This window comes from Pteropus vampyrus, unplaced genomic scaffold (assembly GCF_000151845.1).
Source record: "Pteropus vampyrus isolate Shadow unplaced genomic scaffold, Pvam_2.0 Scaffold408, whole genome shotgun sequence".
NCBI classification, from domain to species: Eukaryota; Metazoa; Chordata; class Mammalia; order Chiroptera; family Pteropodidae; genus Pteropus; species Pteropus vampyrus.
Window position 1 is genome coordinate 439,655 of NW_011889189.1, and position 15,618 is coordinate 455,272.

Here is a 15,618-nt window from a genome sequence, read left to right on the forward strand (position 1 = left end):
AAGGCACAACACCCCTTTATCTCCCGAAACCTAACTCTATTTGAGACATAGTTTCCTGCAGAGAACACTGTTTCTGTTGAGCTAAATAAACTTTACTTGCCATAGAGAGAAAATGGAGCAAGTCAATGCATTGCAACTGAGTCTGGGTAATTTAACTTCCTAAACTCTAGTTCAGTGATAGTAAACCTTGGCTGCACATTGAATTCATCTGAGGAACTTCCAAAAAAGATGATATATGTATATATACATATATGTATATATGTATATATGAATATACGTCGATGTTTGGGTACCACTTCCAGAAATTCCGATTTAATTGATCCAAAATGTGGGCAAAGTCAAGAACTCCTGTCCTAGTTTTACTCTCCTCATTTCTAGGAGGGGCTTGTAAATACCAACTCATACGCCTCTTATGAGGGTTCAAAGAGATAGTGTGTGTAATTAGAGTCCCTAACATTTCTGCATTCACCAGTTTCCCTTCTTCTTGTATTTCAGGAGGGGCAATAGAAAGGGAAGGAAAGGGGGGTGGGGCATCTGGGAAGGTGAGAAGGCAGCTCCTTCCACAAAGCTCTCCAAGTTCTGCCAATTAGTGGTTCATTAGGGTTCACAGGCTATCCTTTGTCAAAGCAAACACTTTTGAAGGATTAAGCCTCATTCTCGCTTTAGTGTGAATGACTTTAATCAGATAATCTCCTATCACCTAGTTGAGGATTTGTTATTGAAGATCTGAGGAAGCAAAGATTGTTGCAAGGCCAGCCTGGGACTCAGGGAGGGCAAGTTCAGGAAGCCTGCTGCCTGGGAGCCCAGGGTCTGGAAACTGGACTTGACACTTCGGAGGCTAATGGCACCACAAAAAAAATAAGAAAAACAAAAAAAAATAAGAAAAACAAACTTTCTCCTCATGTTGTTAGGGGAACGATTTGTTTAAAGAGTTTGTATGATCAAGTTGCTTGTTTGTCTAATGGCGCTTCATGACTTTTCTGTGTCCTTCTGCCCTGAAGCATTTAACATGTGCCAGGTAATTTTACCTCTTGTCAGCTGCTTGAGGGTCTGCGATGAGCAAGACCTGGCCCACCCCTAGACCCCTTGCCATCTGCTTGGCACTGTGAGCACTGAGTATGTTGAATTTAATTGAATTGTTTCATTTGCTATACTCTTTTTCAAATGTGTGTGTGCATGTGTGCATTTTCTTCACATATGTCCCCACCTACTAGAATCAGAGCTCCTTGAAGAAGTCTGAATAATTTCTGTATCCCTAGTGCCAAGCACAACCCTTGGCACATAGTCAGTACTCAATAAATATTTGTTAAATGAATTAAGGAGCACTAGGCGGTATACTGATGCCTACGTTAAGATATTAGAATTAGTTTTGGACTGTATGGCGCAGTTGCCGCACGCTGGGCAAAGCAAAGAGGAGAAAAAAGAGAAAAAGGTGTGTACATGAAGCTCTCATCATTTATTACTGTGACAAAAGTTGTTCTTATCCAAAAGTCCCTTTAGGGCATCTCCTGACACATGGTCTGAAGGTAATTTTGGGAAATAGAGAGGTAAGAAAGAATAAGAGGCGCCAACAAAAGATTCAGAGAGAGAGAGAGAGAGAGAGCGAGAGCGAGCGAGCCTACACAATGGAATGAAAAGAGAGAGGGATGTAGAATATCATGGAAACCAGAAGAAAGGAACTTCAAAAGTGAAATGAGTAGATAGATACAGTAGACATTTGGAGGGGGATTAACCTTGTTATTGGTCTTTTCAAAAAATTGTTTGCACTTAGGAACAAGTAAGGCAATGGCCATATTTTTCAGTTGCTTTTATTCTACACGGAACAGAGTTAATATGTAGAAATGTTTGGATTATAGTACAAAAAATACTTTTAGACTCATTAGATGCTGTTTAAAAGATTACAAGGGGATTTTGGGCTAAGCCACGACACATGATTTTATGACATGGTAGAAAGTGTTTCACAATATTACATGTAATTATATATGTAATCATGTATAGGTAATATGTTCACTTTGACCTTCTGATTACCTATTTCATATTTATTTTTGTGTTTTTTATTTATTGAAGACCATTATTGCATATTTTCTTTTCCATTATGACAGTTCATATTAAAAGATATGTCTGTATCCCAGGGGCACTTCCTGCGTTCGGTTCTGAGATAAGACCATTAGCCTCCACACAGCAGTCAAGAATAATCCAGTTCTACCCATAAAAAGCAAATCTGGAACCTATGCCATCCCCCACCTCCACCTCCACCTCTGATATAACCAAACACTTCAATGGTCCCTACTGACCTAAATTATCATGGTTGTAGCTTTACATTTTGAATGTGGTTTCTTTGATTAAGATTTATCGTTTCTCTCACTTGACTGTGAGAGCCTCGAAGTTAGGTACTCTGTTGGTTTTTATTCATCATTGAATTTCCAGCTGTAACCAAGCTTAGGATTCAAGGCTCCAGACCTGAGGTTCCCAGTGCTTTAAACGGTCCATCCCCAGACATTCTTCACATTCTTGAGAACTGTCTATCTCTGACCACCTTACTTCTTGACCATCCTGTTTAACCACGACCTCTCCTTCTCACCCCTCAACCTGCTTTCTTTTATCTCTATCTGAAATTGCCTCCTATATTTACCTTTGTCTTTGTATTTCTTCTTCTTCTTTTTTTTTTTTTTAGTGGTTATCTCCCCCTAGCAGACTGTAAACTCCTTGAGGCTATGTTCGTAGTAACTGGGACAGGACTTACCATGGTGGAGGCTCAATAAACATTGGTGAAATGAATAGAGAAATTGTGTGAAAATTGGTTTCTATCTGGAAAGAAGGAAAGGAGGATGGAAAAGTGGAAAGAATAAAATAAGAAAAGAAAAGCATGAAGGAAAATATAGAGGAAGAAAAAACTATACTGGAAGTCTAATGTGGCTCCTTCTTGCATTACACTTGAGCTATCATTATGTCTATATTAGAGTTTTTGTTGTCCAGTGTCTTTAAGAAAAACAAATGAAAATAAATGGCCTGAGAGAGTAAGAAGACATTAATGCCAGTTCTGCTCTGTCATAGAACAGAACTTACTTATACAATGAATTTACTTATACAACGAATCTTCTCCGATTCAACAAGGGAACAGAGCTAAATGGTCTCTAATATTACGTTCTCTACTAAAATTCTATGGTTCTAAACTTTTAATTTTGAAATATATTTGCTTTCTAGTTCTCTATTGCCAAATGCCAGAATAATTATATTGATGATTTAGCATTTTAAGATAAATACATAGATTTATATTATATTCACATTTATGTGATTTACAAATTAAGTGGTATATATTATATATACAGTATGTTATATTATGCAATATAGACTGTATATATAATTAGTTGTATTATGTAACATATAGTTGCTCCTTGACTTAAGATGGGGTTTCATCCCAATAAATCCATTGTGTTGAAAACGTTGTAAGTCAAAAGTGCATTTAATACATCTAACCTAGCAAACATCGTAGCTTAGTCTAGCCTGCCTTAAACATCCTCAGAACACTTACATTAGCCTGTGGTTGGGCTGCTCAGCATCACAGAGAGTATTGTTCTATGTATCATCAGCCTGGGAAAAGATCAAAATTCAAAATTCGAAGTGCAGTTTCCACTGAATGTGAATTGCATTTGCACTACAGTAAAGTGGAAAAATCCTAAGTCAAACCATCGTTAAGGCAGGAACTCTCTGTACTATACACATATACAGAATATGTAATAGAATATATATTATATATATTTAAATACTGAGTATAATTTTGAAAACTTACTTTGGTATGTGAAATATATAAAGGTCCTTGAAAGTAAACTAAATTTCTGTAATTCTATCAAGTATGTTTATTTGAATACTGAACAAGTTTAAATCCAGGAAGAGGGCCCTTCCTCCCCTGCTGGGCAGTTTAATGGAGAGACATTTATTACATTTATTTACAATAGATTCTCCATACAAGAGTGTTTCCAACTCTTCATTGTCTTCCAGCAGCTTCTATAACCATCTATGTTTAAACATGGACTAGAAAGCAGGGGACCTGAATTTGGTTCTCAGTTATGACATTATCTTGCAATGGATTATTTTTATCCTGATATAAATAAAAACAGCATTTCAGATCGGTGATTCTAGAGCTTTTCATATTTTGATTTTCGAAAAGCATGCCTTGTTGGAGCATTTTCATTTAGATGATTTTTTTTTTTCTTTTTGGCCAGAAAAGGCAAATTATATTCGGGAGGCAATGAGAGTTTATTGAGCTATAAATATGGCATGTAGGACAAGAAAGTTACAATTCATATCCATGTTCACACACTTATACACACAGGTGACTTAATGACTCCCATCTGAGTGAAAAAAATAAATGCTACCATTTCCTTTATGTCTTATTGGTAAACCAGGAAGTTGATTTTATCTCTAAAAACCATATTCCTTTACTGTATTTCTATTGGGATTAATTGGTATAATTAAGACTTGAACGGTCTAAAAGTTTTTAGGAACCCGCAGTGAATATTCTTTCGTTTATCTGAAAATGTGGTTTTATTTAACCTAAAATTATTTTCTATAATTTTCCTCCCGACCCATAAATGACCTTTTATACTTATGGACTCATTCATGAACCTGCGGACTATAACTATAGTTCATAAGGGTATGAGAAACCACAATTCTCTCCTGCCACTAAGAGAATATCAATGGATATTCTAAATGAGGAACTATTTACTTTTTTATTACTATAATGATTTTAAAATAATTTCCACAATATGAAATGTGGTTAGAATGCCACTGGGAGCTGAAAGCTGACAACATGATTTAATATTTTTAACATATGATCTCGTGTTTGCTACAGCGCTTCAAAATTTAAAATTTCATTATTCATGTTATAATATTATAAATGACAACAAATTAAGCTAAACCAGCGGCAATGAAATTTTATATCACAGTTTATTTTAACTCATTTTTGAGTTGTAGGTCGATCATTGTTTTATATGAGTTTTCTTAGCCATTCCTTTCTCCTTTATCCAATGTAAAATAATATTTTTCTCTTCTTTGTTATTTACTGAGATGTTTATTCTACTGTTTCTAACATTCAAGGGTCTTTTTGTATTCTTTTGTATTCTGTTCAGTGGAGTAGAAAATTTGTCTCAGTTTCAATTTCTGTTTTGTTCTCAGAACTTCCCTCCTCCCCCAGGGCTGAAGTGAAAAAAATAATTTCCCCTCTTGCACCACATACAGGTTCAAAGTCCTGTTTTTCACCATGTTGTTCCAAATAGCGAATTTTCTAACCCACAGGAAAAAAGAACACCAAAGCTCTAACTTGGAAGTCTGCAAGGATGTGAAAACAATTGAAAGTAATTTCCTACAACTGGGATCAGCCTTTAACAGTTGGCTGGACATTCTGAGGAGAGGCACATGAAAACCAGGCGGGGCACCAACCTGCTAGCAGATGCATAGGTGGCCCTGGTCAGAAGTCAGGGGTTGTCATGGAGAATGAGAGGCAAACTGAAGAAATTAAAAGGCAAGTAGCAAACAATTCAGGAGGCTACACCAGGGTTTTGGGAGTCTCCCAAGGCTCCTCCCTTCCTCATTCCCTGCATGAGTCACTTTTCCAGTCTGTCCACACCCGTTCTCCCTTCTTCCATAGGCAGCTACCTCACACTCCCATTCACTCTCAGTTTGCTGCCAAAGGGTCTTTCTGAAATACAAGTCCAAGCAAACTCCAAAAATTTCCTTGCCAAGTAAGCTCTTCTAGTTCATCAGTTTTCAGACCTCTTTTTAGCTCGTCTCCTGCCATTCCCCTGCTCTTATCTTCTTGTCATATCTAACAGACTGGCAGGTCTGTTGTTTTTGCTATGCTCTTTTCTCCACTTGTCCTGGACTCAATTCTCTTTTCATTTTACAAATTTCTGCACACCTTTCAGGGTACCCGTTAAAATAACTCATTCAGAAAGTCTTCCCTAACTCTCCTCAGGCCCCCCTTGAGCTTGCCTTCACCATCTTAGCATGTATCCCTCAGAAAGAGTTATTTGGTTTGTCTCTTCCCTAGTAGAGGTATTGTTCTTGAAGGTAGGGATTCTATCTTATCCATTCTTGCACCTCAGGCATAAGTAGACATCCGATGCAGTTGTTGAATGCTGGATTAAAAGGAAGTCCTCCTCATAACTAGTAATCGGCAGATAGAGAATGTCCATCCATGTTTTCTGAACTAGTGTCACTGTCCTTTTAATTTACTTCAACTGCATGTGCATTTGGGTAGTTTTTAATGATTAACACAGAGAAGTAGCATCATTTAATTAATTAATTTCTTTTGGAAGGGAGTGGTGTACAATATTAACTCAGTGTTTTGTGGATCTAGCCAAGGGTCAAGAACTCAAGTTTCTTACTAACACCTCTGTAAGTATTTCTGTACTTTAGCACATTTCATGATGTTTTCCCTTCTCCTTCTTAAGCTGGCCCCACCCTTTCACGCAATTTAAAAAGTTGCAGGAAGAACATCACACCACATCTAGCATCTTGTCTCGAATTGTGTCCAAACACAGAACAAATGTTTTAAAATTAGAATCATTGAACAAATTATCAAAATTCCTTAAATCCAAAGAAAATTCTACCTCCCCACCCCAAATCTCCAAAACTTTATCATATCACGTTAGTCCAGGATTCTTTCCATTCAAAGCGAAGCCAAGTTACATCTTATTAACACCCAGAGGATTATGATTTGAGACTGTGGTTTCTTTTGCTCCAACAATATGACTTATTTGCCTTGGAATAGTCCAGTATTTCAGAAAATGGTATTTTATTTTTTAAAGAGGGGGCCTCTGCTTTCTATAAATCATATAATGCAGAGTTGGGGAGAAAGGGGATTTTACATTTCAAATATTATTTACAAACTAGATGGGAAGCTGGTATGTGAGTGTTTGTGCTTGTGTGACAATCAGTTTTACTAAGGAATTCCAAAACTTTGGACACCCTGTTACTTGAGAAAGAGACACATTGGCGGTCTTGCAGATGTTTTTCCCGCCTGCGAGCCATCCAGGTTCAAAAACTGTGTGGTGCATTTGTAAGGAGGCAGCCCCATCAGATCTCACTGTTTTATCCTGATCTGATTCTCACCTTCATTCTAACCTTGCCGGCTTCCTTACAAAGCCCCATCCGTGGGCCTCTTTAGGAAACGAACCCACTTGTCTGCCCAGATAGTCGGAAAGAGCAGAAAGTAGGAGTAGGAGTGCGTCCCGTTTGCACCACGGCTCGGAGATTATAATGTGGAACGTATAAGATGGAAGATACCACCGCTCGGCTGCGGGGATGCACCTCGCCAGTGCAAGCTCGGGTTTCCTTTTGCTCTGCGCGCCAACCCGCGAGTGGCAACGACCACCCCTTGCGGACTTCGCTTGGCTGAGGGGCGACCGAGTGGCCAGGGGAAGAGCGGGCGGGCGGCGGAAAGTTGAAGAGCGTTTTCTCGCCGCCGCGTGCGTTCCGGAGCTGACGAGTCCGCCCCGGGCTTCCTGGTGGGGCTGGGCTGGCGGGGGAGGGGCCGCGCAGCAGCAGCGGAAACCAGACCTCGGCGATAAGAGGCTGCACAGCGACATGCAACAGTCTTTTCACTGCAGCTGAATGAGTTGTGGCGCTCACAATGCTCCCGTGACCGGGAACTGACAAGTTCAATTTTAAATCGCGGGCCTCTCGGAATCAGGACTCCCACAATGCCTTGGGCACTCGGTCGGCAGTCGGGCTGCCTCTGAAAAAAAAATGTGAGAGGTAAGTTTCCATTTTCACAGTTTCCCTGCGCTTCTCTGCTGCCCGGCATTGTCTGGACGCTTTCGGGGCTGTACATGGCCGAAGGAGGAAGTGAGAGGAGGCTCGGGCCGGTTGCGGCTCGCGGCGGCGGGGGCTGGCTCAGCACGGTGGCTGGTTTCCTAGCACACACCATCTCGGGCTAGAGGGAAAGCGGGAGGTTGCAGCTGCAGCCCAGCTCCCGCCGCCCTTCCCTGGGCTCTGCGGACGCTGTCAGAGCACAGCCAGCTTCCAACTTGCCACCTAGAAAGAAAGAGAAAGAAAGAAAGAGGGAGAAAAATAAACAGGTGCGTGGAAGTGTACTTACAACTTAATGACCTTTATCGGGGGGGAAGATGCAGAGCCCATCAGTTGGGAGCCACGGTTTCTCCCATAGAGATCCGGCATCCCTGGCTCGGGGGCTGCCATCCAGCCCGCTTTTCATCTGGGCCAAATATGTGCACGCAAAGGTTAATTCTCTGCCTGCTACCCATAAATTACGCATGACATGTTTAGCTGGGCTTCCTTATATGGAGAGTGCTGTATTTCAGTCCAGTTTGCCTTTTGCCAAGTTTACAGGGCGGAAGACGCCCTGCATGAGAGGGCTCTTTTTCTTTCTTTCTTTTTTTTCCATCGTTTTGTAGTGCGTCATTCAAAAACTGTAAGAAAAGTAAGTATAGACGCTCTCTGGGTGGAGCCGCAGTTGGTTGATTGAACTGCTTTCATGAAAGGTTGAAAAAAAAAAAAAAGTAGTACTTGGGTTCTGGTTTTTAGACAAAAGCAGGACAAATATGTAGCGTTCCTTCCCCCCCTCCCCCTTTTTTAAACGGAGCCGGAATCTGTTATTGGTAGTAATGTGTCATGTGAGAATACTTTGATGCCAGAGCCTGTAACACGAGCAGGTATATGGTGGAGCTTATGCTTGCCCCTCGCGCAGCACTTCACAACTACAGGGGTGTTGCGGGAGAAGTAATTGTGTTAAGTCTCTCCCGGGCCGGGAGAGTGCGGCTGCTGGGATTCCGTGGTGTATTTCAGTGGAGTGTGCTTCCCCAGGATTAAGGTTGAATAAGAAGCGGTCCGAAAGATTATTGCTCCTGCCTTTTCTCTGCGTTCCTACCAGCACAGGCACAAAGCGATCGATAACAAATAGAACGTAAAGTCTGCCGTACTCCGAGGAATTTCTTAAACAAATTAATACGCCGAAAGAGAAGTCATAATTAATGCCTTTGGATTTGCAGGGCCTCTGCACTGTGCTTTGAAATACTACACCAGGGGACACGGTGTTCCTCCCCTCCTGGGTTTGAACACAATATCTGTTAATACACGGAGAATAGTTAACGCATAACTATTCTATACCAGCATAAGCGATCCACTCCATGTTATCTCTATGTGGGTTCCTGAGAGCGTTGGTGTGTTTCCTTGTCGTCCTGTTGAGATAGAATATTATCACTGAGACAAGTTAAAATGAAAGTTGAACGAGTGTAAAATTCATCCTAAGAATATTTAGTTCAAAACTTAAAATGTCTACGATGTAGAGTTATAGCCAGAGACACTGAATAAAGTTATTTTGTAGGTTGAGAAAGCACATTGCTGTCATTTCCTTGTATCTTTGCTTTCTTAAAGTCCATGACAAATACAATTGAAAACTTTTAGGAAACCTACAGTGTTTTCATCTGTGTTGTGTGTTTGCTGGGGGTAATTTTTTTTTTTTTTTTGGATTATTGTGTTGTTAGACCTTTTCACAATATGTAGACACAGTTTTTAGTTTTATTTGTTTAATGGGGGTTTCCTCATTGAGGACTACAAAAGTTGCCTTTTGTGTTTTAGGGAACAGGTTGGGTCAGCACCAGAAAACCTGTTCATCCATCTCCCACTGTGATTACAGTGTCACCTAAGACATAATAATCAGGTCTTATTATTACTGAGAGACTCAGAAAGCCTCACATGTGCCTTAGTTTAATTTTTTTTCTCATGTAACTAAGAACAAATTTGTGTGCAGATACACATCAAGTGTGATACTTCATGCAGCCATGCCAACAGATAATTCAAAATGTTTTACGGTTTGAGATATTATTGCGTGTGTTTACATTTCCACATTTGAGGCAAACTTAGACTCCAAGTTGAATTCATTAAGTTTTGATTCCAACATTCTGTTCTTCCTCTGGGCACAGAATTCCTATGAGATGAAACACTGGATTCTGTTCCAGAACAAGAACAGAATATCCCAAGGTTTTTCCTGTGAGAAGGGAGGCAAAGAGTAAAATTATATTTCTCATCGAGGAAAGGTGTGCTACTTTATTATATAAAATTTCCTATCTTCATTGTAAGCAAAAAGATTGCCCTTGCATTTATCATTGTTGCCATACATTAGGCCTGTATTAGATATATCTATTTGTGGAAACAGAGAGAATAGCCTTGCTGCTTCTTTTGGCTTTCTGCTTTCTTATAGAAGATGCGCAGATTAGAAAACATCTCAGGTCTTGTTTGGAAGAAGCTGAAAAGAATAGGTGATTGAGGTTTCTTATACTTTAAGAAAAAGGCATCATAGTAGATACGTGCACCAGAGCAGAAGAAGGACGAGAATTACATTCACTTAAATGTTTGGCTCAATATAAAATCCTAACAGCAATACTGATCATAGAGGATGTTACACAGGAAGATTTTAAAGTGTGTGGCTTGTTAGGCCAAAAAGCTTCATATTTTTGGAAATCTAGAATGTGCTGTCTAGTATAGTAGCCACTAGCTGCATGTGACTGTTGAAATTTGGCTGGTCTGAATTGAGATTTACTCGAGGGGTAAAATACACACTGGATTTTGAAAACTTTGTACGAAGGAGAGAATGTAAAACATTTGATTAATATTTTTTATGTTGATTGTAAATATGTTGTAATGATATTTTGGATAGTTGGTTTCAATGGAATGTATTATATTAATTTTACCTTTTTTAAAAAATGTTTTTCATGTGACTATTAGAGAATTTAAAATAACAAATATGGCTTGCATTATACATTTCTATTGGACAGAGTTCTAGAATAAAGCTGGAGAGCAGCATTCTGGGAGAAAGCCTAAAGAGTTTGCTGGTCATAATGCAATAAAATGAACTTTTATTTTTACAAGCTAAAGAAGGTTATTATACATAGAAATTCCTCATCGTTCTTATCCATTGTAACCAAAATTTGAGAAAACACACTACCTAACATCTATTTTTATTTCCTCAAACTACCATTTAGTTTAGAGATTTAATGGTGAGGTAGTAATAACATAGAAAAGGCTTATAATTAGGGGATGAGTCTTAACACCTCTCAAAGGCCAGAATAGAGTATGATTGCTACTTAGGAACATTTTAGAGACACTATAGTTATCATTGTCCCGAAGTTACCAAACATAAACGAGTCACTAAAATTTATTTTAGAATAAGGCTTTCAGTAAATAGCAATTATCTTCAAATGCTTAATATGTATTTTCCTTTGCTATGACTTTCTTTCCTTAGAAAATAAAAACACCAAGTAAATCCAAAATAAACTCCTGAAAAAGTGTTAATCAAAGATTTATGAATTCATGACAGTGAATGATTTTCATCTGTAAGGAATAGGGTATTGTTTTGAATGTTAGGAAAGGTAAAAATAACGTTTCTGCAGTGATGTTATAGGTTTCGAAGAATTCCTATACACAGAGATATTGTCTTTATAATTTGAACACATTCTTGAAAAAGCATCTGACTGGTAAACAAAGCACAATGGCATAGGTCCTGGAAACATTCCTTTTAGATATTTTCATAACTGAAGTATATTTTACCATGCACAGTGAGTGTGAAGCTGAAAAAATGCAATTTTTTTTCCTGTCTATATAAAGTGTGCTTACTTTTATTTCCTTGAAGGATGCCAAAGATATGACAGGAGGGATGTAGTAGGTTCTTTTTTTTTTTTTTTTGTATGGGGGGGGGCAGCAGATTTTATAGAGAACATTAAAAAAGTTGCCACCTGGTTTGTGTCATCTTGAATCTGTCTCCTACTATATGAAGTAAAACTGCCATTAGTATCAATGCGTGTTTGGAGCATGAGGAAACCGTGATTCCCATTAACTTCATATATCATTTCTGATGAGTCATGGAGTATATTCACAAATGGTTGGAGAATTATTGATTGCAAAGCTGAGAATTCAAGAAGAGCTATTGACACATGACATTACATGTCTTTAGATATATTTTGTATTTTTAGATTTGAGGTAGGGAAATTGATTTTTATATAGTGTTTTCAAATTATAAAAATATACATTTCTATAAGCATCACAGCTATATCGTTGAAAAAACACTTAGCAAATGCATCGTTACAGTTATCTACATAGTATATTAGTTTTTTTAATGATATCAATACATGTTTTTCAGATAATTCATGGTTTTTGAGAGGCATCTTATCGCATGTGCCTATGTCCATAAAAATGAAGAATCTTTGAAGGATTTTTGTTACAGTATAAGCATTATGAATTCGGCACTATTTTTGAGATCTTACTCTAAGTTTCTGTGGTTATCTTTTGTTAAAACAGTCAGAATATACTAACCTCAAGATGAAATTTAGCCATATTGGATAGAGTAGAGCATTACTTTTCCACTGAGATCAAATATTTTAAAAAGGTGAAGATCTTTCTGAAATAAGTATTATGCTTTAAGTAGTATATGTGCTCCAAAAAAAACCTCATTTTTTTTGACATTGTTTTAAAAAGTTTAGAGATCTACCTTTTATATACCCCAAGGGTTAATAATAGTTGATAAGGTACATTCCTATGAAGTGTGGGCACAATTTTTATGTGAATGTGTGTATGGAGATATGAGTTTTCCCAAGACAATGCCAATTTATTCAAATCATCCAATTGTTAAATGACATCATATTATTAAAATGAATTGTGGTAAATACTATATAATTCAAAGGCTGATGTTCATGTAGATATCAACTCCATTCTAGTCTCTCTTTAGCTAAATTCACAAAATGATTTTGTCTATGTGTAATGCTGATACATTCACATATTGTTTGTTTCTGTCTTACCTGATTACAAGAAAGCTTTACTTTTACAATGACCTTTAAGCACTCCCTGTGGATAGATAGCTCTTATCCTCGTGGATAGTCTAGGGTGGGGTGGTAGTAGTCAGGTAGGTGACAGATAGAATAGAAAGGCATAGGGCCTGCTGTGGGGGAAAAGTTGGTGGGAAAAGCTCTGAGACATTAACTGACTGAGACATTAACTGAACTGGCCATACTCTTCTACAAAAGACCCCCTCATCGATATTTCTATTCAATAAATTTTAATTTAAAAAAGCCAAGTTATGAAAAGATTCATCAGTTTCTACAAACACTTACAAGCATCATTTGTTTTGCAAGTCCAGTCTTTGTTGCAGGTAGAACAAAAACACCACATGGAGGGGTAACATATTTTGAAAAGTGGAACATTTTATAAATGTTCACTCTTATTATTGTCATTTTAAAATTATGACATATTGATATATTTACTGAATTTTGTCTGTGTCTTAAAGGGAGTAATAGACTTTGGTGGGGCGGGACAACTTCACAATGTACACATTTTTTTTTACCACGCCGGATCTGACTACATATGTGGCCAGGGAAAAACATTTACTCTTTCCGTTCCTTAATTTCTACATCTCTGAAATTATAAACATGTAAATAATAATAATAGAAGCTGCCAGTTGTTACACATTTTTTTTTTTTTTTACAAAATTCTCTTTTAATCTTTTATAATTGGAAAATAGGCCTTATGACCTTTATCTTAAAGATTAAGTTACATGACTAGAAAACACTTTTTGTCACTTGTAGAGCTATGAGGCTTGTTTTCTTCTTTATTCCATATTTTTAACCAGTTTTTTTTGGTCTTGCCTCCAGTGGTACATAAAGAATAGTGATGAGGCTAATAATAGCTGTAACAATGATTACTAACATTTCAAATTACTTTCTCTGTACCAGAGTAAGGTTTATGAATTGATTTATGTCTTCCTCAGAGCAATGTTATGAGATGATACTGTTAATATTTTGGTTTCACAGGTGGGGAAACTGAGGTACAGGCAAGTTAACTGCCCAAGATTACTTAACTAGAAGTAGTACAACACAGCGTTGACCCAAGGTTGTCTAGTTCTAGAACCCATGATGATATGTAAAAGAATAAAAACAGATTAAAAAAATACTTGTATTGGGTGCTGCTAGGAGATTGAGACCATAAACATTTGGATTTTCTACAGCATTTGAGGAGACTCTTCTAGAGTCTAGAAGAATGGATAGAAAGTAAGAGGATAGAGAAGAAAGATAGCGGTGGGACAGGCAGTTTACAGGGTATGAAGAAGTGAGGAATGGGATGGGAAAGGGAGATTCTTGTTACACTTTGGAGGTCATTGAGGAACAGGGAGTAGGTTTATACACAATGGGGAACATAAGTAATGTGTTAGGCAAGCAGCCTCACGGGAGTTGTGTTTTAGTGATATTTTATAGAGGAAGAATAGGACACATGCAAGATGAAGTAGAGATTGTAGAATAGAGATGAGGGACAAATGAAGGCAACAATGAGAATGAAAAGGAGGAGACATATATATTGGGAGAAAGTGATAGGCTTAGATTCCGTAGAGCAGGGGTCCCCAACCACAGGGTCTCAGACAGGTACCTAACTATGGCCAGTTAGGAGCCAGCTGCACAGCAGGAAGTGAGTGTGGGGGGCGGGGTAGTGGCAGGGGGAGGGGCAGGCGAGCCAAGCTTCGTCTGTATTTGCAGCCACTCCCCAGCGCTAGCATCACCGCCTCAGCTCCACCTCATCATCAGGCATTAGGTTCTCATAGGGGCACTGATCCCTGGTACCAGAAAGGTTGGGGACCACTGCTAGAGTGTAGCAACTGATTAGACGCGGATGTTAAAGGTGATGAAAAATATTAAAAATCATTTTAAAAATATAGTAAGAAGTTTTAAAACATCTCATCAAAAATTCCTTATTTAAAACTTTAATGTATCCCTCCCTATTCATTATGTTGCTGCTGCTCTTTTAGTACAAAGAACTATATTTAAAAATATCAGCAGGAGAAAAACACTTAAAATTATGTTTTATCAGGGACTATAACTTGATTGAGTAGAAGACACATGTTGAATTCTTAACGCATTTCATTTCTGTGTCAGGCTTTTTTAAAGCACAGGATCTGATGAACTATAGATGGTCACCAAGTTTTTTATCCCAAATATGTTATTCTAAAGTAATCATAATATCCTCTTTAGGGGTATATTGTTATTTGCTAGGAAATGTTTCGTTGTTGGCCAGGCAATTCTGGTCTCTTGTTAAAGTTTATGCAGAACACCAGTGTAAGCTATCCTCAGTGATAAACCAGGTGGCAGATGGATACATGATAAAATGAGTTTGCAATGTGCTCAATGTGGCTGACATTTATACTCCTCAGACCTTGCTATTTTAGGGAAGGTATCAGTATAACCGTGATATTCTTTTTCCTGGAAATAAAGATCCTTAATAATCAGACACTTATAAGCAGAATGATTTACATATGAGAATAAATAAGCAGTTGCATTGAGTTAACAGTTACCTGAAGTTGTGAAAAGTTATATTTCAAATAGGATAGAAAGCTTTATAGGAATACTCATAGGCCTTTTCACTTAGTCCTTACATGGTTTTTACAAGTAAGTGGCTTAACGTAGTTTAAGCAGAAAATATTAGAGTAATGATACATTATATAGTATTTATTGTATGTAGAGAAGTTCCCATGAAATCAAGAGTTTTCAGGAACAATATTCTATTTGTTAATGTTTACCACTTATTGTTTATTTAAATGTTCTATACCCACGAAAAATAATT

The 15,618-nt window shown here is 37.9% G+C and overlaps 1 protein-coding gene across 12 annotated transcripts in view; it reads left to right on the forward strand.

Moving 5' to 3' along the window:
* Window positions 1-7,125: 7,125 nt before the first annotated feature.
* Window positions 7,126-15,618, forward strand: part of MBNL1 (muscleblind like splicing regulator 1) — a 173,519-nt gene continuing 165,026 nt past the window's right edge. For 2 of the 12 annotated variants that reach the window (XM_011380845.2, XM_011380846.2), the window contains exon 1: window positions 7,126-7,758. The gene's annotated coding sequence lies outside the window, so the exon portion shown is untranslated. Of the gene's footprint in view, window positions 7,759-7,812; window positions 8,082-15,618 lie in introns of those variants that run through there. The other 10 variants (XM_011380848.2, XM_011380841.2, XM_011380838.2 and 7 more) reach the window with 10 other exon arrangements.